Here is a 5,359-nt window from a genome sequence, read left to right as displayed (position 1 = left end):
CTGCTCTCAGCCTGCACTTGCCTGTAAGGATTATGGCATATTTCTAAATTTTTTTTTTTTTTTCATTTTTAAAAAATATTTTTAATTTTTTTTTAAAACTTTCATTCTGGAGGCTCGGTTGCATTTTCCTTGCAGCCAGGTGGTAATGGGGACCTGAGCCTTTCTATAAGCAGAGCATCGCTCTGCACCCTTTAAAAAATTGCAAACAAAAACAAAGCAAAAAAAAAAAAAAAATCAACTTCAACCATTTTACCGCATCATTTGATCTTTTGTTGCTTTTTTTTTTCTCCTCTCCAGATGTTTACATTTCCTGCTGCTGTGCTTTCAGGTACAGGTACGTGTCCTTTCTGTCCTCTCTCGCTTTTGGTTGTAAAATAGAAACAAAGGCGGCGTGCTGACCTCGAGTGCCAGGCAGGTTTGGCTGGGGCTTTCACTTGTTTCCCTCTAGTTTTTATGGCTGTATTAAACCGAGCCCCGCACCAGATGCTGGAGTGTCACTTGCCCCGGACCGGGGCTTCCCCTTGTGTTCAGCTCCCGTTCCGTGCCCCGTTGTGCTTGACCGCCGGTGCGGGCTGGGGTGCAGCCGGTGCGCCGGTAGCCTGCCGTAGCGGGATCCTCTGGAGTGCATTAGCCTGGCTAATGATGTGAGAGGGAGTGCTGGACTCTCCTTGCACAATGTTGATTGATGCACTTGCCTTGGAAGAGCAGGCGCTCTCCTGCTCGCCCTTTTTCCCGTTCTTTTTTTTGCCGCTTTCTTTTTTTTTTTTTTTTTTTTTTTTTTTTTTGTGGTTGGTTGGGTTTTTTTGGATTTTTTTTTCTCTTCCCCTCTTCGAGAACTCACTCCCAAAAACTGATGCTTTGAAAAACACAAGTTTCCCTAGCCAGGAGAAGGAGGCTGCGTGTTCCCTCCCCATTATTCAGTAGAACGCCGTCCAAGTCAGCTCCAGCCTTTGATCCTGCCTCGGCAGGAATGAAGCCGTTGGAGGAACACCCTGAGCGAGGCTCTGCAGCCCAGGTGCCCGGGGATGGGGAAGGCAGCTGCCCCCGTGGCCACGCACCCCACTGCCACAGGGATTTTAGCTGGGCATCCCGGAGCAGACCCACCTGCGGGGCCGGGCACAGCAGGTGCCACTTCTCCGGTGGCTCCAGCCACCCTCCCGCCAGGGCTGGGGGACACTTGTGCCACCCCCTGGCGCCAAGCTGTGCTTTGGCCGGGATTGCACCTGCTCACCCTCTCCGGATCCCCAAGGGCAGCAAGAGATGGTCCTGGATGAGCACAGCCTTGGAGGGGGCTCCATCCCTCTGGCCAAGCTAAAACCCAAACCAGCCCTATCCCCTGCTCTCCCACCCATCCAAAAAATCCCCGATCACTGTTTTGCCTCGTCCCCTCCAAAAACTGCAGCTCGAACCCAGCACCAGCAGAGCCTCCCCTGGTGGAGCAGCCTCCCCAGCAGGAGAGGATCCACAGCTGTAAAATACCCTGCGGTTGGAAGGTGTTTGCTCTGTTTCTCTGGTGCGTGTTTTTTTCAGCCCGAGGAATACCAGGCTGCGCGGGGCTCGCAGCGCCGGCACCCTTTGCAGCGGGGAGACTTTTTTTGCGCTTGTGCGGTAACTGAAGTTAATCAGCCCTCCAGCCCCCTTCCTCTCCCCCTCCCTTCGGTGCTTTTAGTGAATCAGAAAAAGTTTGGCTGGCTGCCTGGAAAGCACTTGCTAAAATCTGATCTCTTACTTCAGCAGCCTTAAAACAAAGTTATTGGCATTTATACAGTTGGAGCTCGCAGGCTTCCAAAGCAATAAAATAATAAAAAAAAAAAAGGAAAAAAAGAAGAAAGCTCAGTGCTCTGGTGCTATTAGAACCATACTTGCTCCCTTTCGTGCTGATTTTGCAGCATTCTGGGGGACGTGAGGTGGGATGGCTGCGCTGGGCTCTGCGGAGGTGTCCTGGCTGCGGCTGGAGGGGCGGCAGAGCTCGCTGGGTGTCACACGGAGAGCGGAGCTGCGCCGGCGATTAGCGTTGGGAGCCAAAACATTAGATTAGTCATACTCGAGGGCCTTCGAGTGAGTGTTTACAGTATTAATGGTAGATGAAAAGATGTGAATGCTGTAAGTTTTTATTGCCCATTTTGTTACACTTTCTTTCTGGATTTATTCATGGGATTACATGTTTTGAGCCTGAATGGGAGTGAGGGATTATAGGATTTCTTTTATAATGATCAGTTTGGGTAGGAGTTAGCCTTTGGTGAACTGAAGTAAATTAATGCATCACTTAGGTTTAATATTTATTTAGTCTAAAGGAAGTTGTTTAGTTTTGCTTAAAGGGCTCTGTGTTGTATTGGGGAGATTTAAGAGCTCCTGAAGTGGATTATATTCTAAGGCTGCCTTTTGCCCTGCGTTCAAGCCGTGATCTGTGGCCTGTCCCATGTGCTGGTCTTAGAATTACTCTCCTCTGCTGCTGCCTGGTACCCTGTGGCTCTGTGTGCAGAGGTGGAAATCCCTCCAGCATGTGTGGGGCTGGAGGGATTCTGGGACAAAACACAGTGGTTTGGGTGTGTTCTGAGTGTTTTGGTAGCTCCCCATGTACGAGGGCTGTGGTGAGTTGATGTGTGAGCTGCTGCAGTTCCGTGGTCGGGGGCTCAGCTCTGGCTAAAAGCTTTCTCACAGACCCCAAGGCACCCCTCAGCCGCTGGTGGGTGACCTGGCAGCTGTAGCATCTCCTGTGGGCAGGTTGTGGCAGCACTGGGGTGGTGTTCCCCAGCCCTGGCCACATGGAGGTTGGAGGGTCGGGAGTTGCCAGGAGCAGGATTTGGACCCCTGGATGAGTCAGACTCCCCCAGGGCTTGGCCATCGTGTGACATTTCCACCAAGGAGCACAGGGACCAGCACGTGGCGGGGCAGAGGGGAGCACTGCTGGGGCGTGGGTGCAGCACAGCCCTTGGAGCAGCCCTGGACCTCACAGGGCTGCCTGGAGGACAGGTAATCCACCAGTCCCTTCCCCTGCAACAGCAATGGCCCTGCCTTGTTTTCTTCTCTTGCATCTTAGAAGTCCTTCTGATGCTTGGGGTTGCTGCAGTTCCAGAGCAGGGACACTGGATACCCTCGTGGACCCTGGAGACATTAATTTATTTATGCAGGTTGTTCTTAGGGATGCCCTTTCGCTGGTGGTTACTGAACTCTCCCGCTATCATGTGTCTTTGGCATCCTTCAGTTTATTCTCCTACCTTTTCACACTTCCAGGAGCAATTTCTCTTCTATGTGCTTTTTTGTTCTGTATATCCCAGAGTGGTTTTGGAGTTGACTTTGGAGTCAATCTCTTCTCTTCAAGCAGGTGAGAAACCCCAGAAGCACCTTGCACAGTTGGAGGGGATTGCCCCATGGTGTGCTGGCTCTGGCAGCACCAGTGACTCTGAGGATAACAGGTTCAGGGACATGGGATCTCAGAGGGCCCCCTTTGCCAGGGCAGATGGGGGCTGGAGGCAGCTTCAGTGTAGGTTGAGCAGTAGGATGTGAGGTTTTGAGTGCTATCCTGGTTTGCAAGAGCTTCCAGCCCTTCTGTCCCTGAGCCACCTTGAGTGATGGCCAGGCAGAGCATGGGGCGATGCCGGCGTGGGCTGCCCTGGCTGTGCTGTGGAGCAGAGGGTGGTCCTGCCTCAGCCTCTCCCCTGCCCTGATAAACCTCACCGTGATCTCCTACACGGAGTGCATCTGTCTTAGATTATGAAGAGGTCCCTGATAGGGCCAAATCCTTTGCTTTTATGGCTCTTGTAGGTTAAGATCCAGCTTTGGAATCTGATCCAGAAGCAAACAGGAGGTCAGAGGAACGCACAAGGCAGCACTGGGCTATTTTCACATCTGCTGGTGTTGTGTAAGAGGAAGGCTGCTGTGCACCATGCCAATAGCAACTTATGTTTCTCCTAAGCTCCTGTGCAGCGACAGACAGTTATTGTTTGGGGCTTTGTAAAGTGAGACACGGAGAAGTGTTGCTTCCACACGTTCAGTGAGCCAGATCCTGCGGTCTGGCGAAGCCACACGCAGCACATGTCGGAGGCGTGAGCCTGCTGAGCAGCTTCCTCCCCTCTCCCTGTCTGCTGCTCCACAGCTGTCCTCCCTGGGACAAGCAGGACGAGTGCTGAGTGCCACCGAGTGGCTCTGGGGATACCACTGTGGAGAAGGCAAAGGTGGTCCTGGTCACAGCCTGCCCAGCTTGCCTGGCCACACTTTCTGTGGGTGTGCAGCAGTTGTAGAGCCACAGGTCCCTGCCTGCCCAGCCTTTGCCCTCCTGGTGACAGCACCAAAGGCAGGGTGCAGGACTGCACGTCACCAGCAAGGTTATTCTCATGTCTACCCTCCCTGCAGAAGGGCACCCACCTGCCTTTGTCCTCCTTGGGTGGCACAATGTCTGCCTGGAGGTGACGGCCAAGGCTGCGTGTGCTGCCAGGGACAGAGCTCTGGCCACCCCTACATTGCTGTGGGATGGGGCAGGTAGTACCTCCATGGGCTGTGCTGCTCCCTCCTCGTGGTCAAGCCCTGCATGCCAAGACTCGATGGGGCCCAGAGCCCCCCAGGCTGGGTGATCCCCTGCCTGCCCTCTCTGCTCAGCCTGGACTGGGAACACCGCGTCCTTGGCACAGCATCCCTGTGCCAGCCCCTGCCTCCTGCTCCACGAGGGTGGAGAAGTCATGCTGAGAAGGACGGAATATCGCAGATGTGGTCTGTGAAAGGCTGGGCAGCTCTCTGTTGGTTTTTCAGAATGGACCTGAGTGATTATTAGGCAGTGAGAAGACCAGAGGACCGGCGTGAGCAAAGCCTGATTTAATGAGCAGAGGAGCTCAGCGATGCTGAAGTGCATGGCCCCATCATGGGCTGGAGCTGATGGGATGGTCCCTGGCTCTGGCTCCGTGCTGCTGCTGGACTCCTGGTGGTGGATGCAGCTCCTGATGGTGTGGCTCTGCTGGCCTGCAACCTGTGGGGGCAGGGTCCTGTTGCATATGAAATCGTTTGTTCCAGTTTCAAATGCCCTTGCTCTCCAGGAAACAACCATGTGGCTTGCCACAAGGGATTTTTATTCCCTGCTGCTGACTCATTTCACCAGACTATGAAGTGGTGTGTGCTGAAGCTGCCCTGTGTATCCTGCTTCTGCCTCCTGAACTTGGGAGATCTCGGGCTTGTGGAGGAAGAGGAGACGTTGGAGCAGGGACGCTGAGAGCTGAGCGGCAGTGGGCTGGTGCTTGGGCTGATGCGTGCTGGGGCTCTCCTGTGGGAGAAGCGAGACTCAGCTTAGCTTGGGGTGAGAGTAGGTGTGGGTCTTGCTCCTGCACAGATGGGAACGTGCAGCCTGTGCCCCCCCCGCCGCCTGCGCGCG

General features: G+C 54.0%; 1 protein-coding gene across 1 annotated transcript in view; it reads left to right on the top strand.

Moving 5' to 3' along the window:
* Positions 1–6: 6 nt before the first annotated feature.
* The window catches only part of FGF18 (fibroblast growth factor 18), a 68,259-nt gene continuing 62,906 nt past the window's right edge, over positions 7–5,359 (top strand). Inside the window, exons 1-2 of the mRNA XM_008636752.2 lie at positions 7–23; positions 298–334. The gene's annotated coding sequence lies outside the window, so the exon portion shown is untranslated. The remainder of the gene's footprint in view (positions 24–297; positions 335–5,359) is intronic.

The sequence above is a fragment of the Corvus brachyrhynchos genome, unplaced genomic scaffold (assembly GCF_000691975.1).
Source record: "Corvus brachyrhynchos isolate BGI_N302 unplaced genomic scaffold, ASM69197v1 scaffold616, whole genome shotgun sequence".
NCBI classification, from domain to species: domain Eukaryota; kingdom Metazoa; phylum Chordata; class Aves; order Passeriformes; family Corvidae; genus Corvus; species Corvus brachyrhynchos.
Note: the sequence above shows the minus strand (reverse complement) of the source record. Positions and strands in the feature narration are given on the sequence as shown.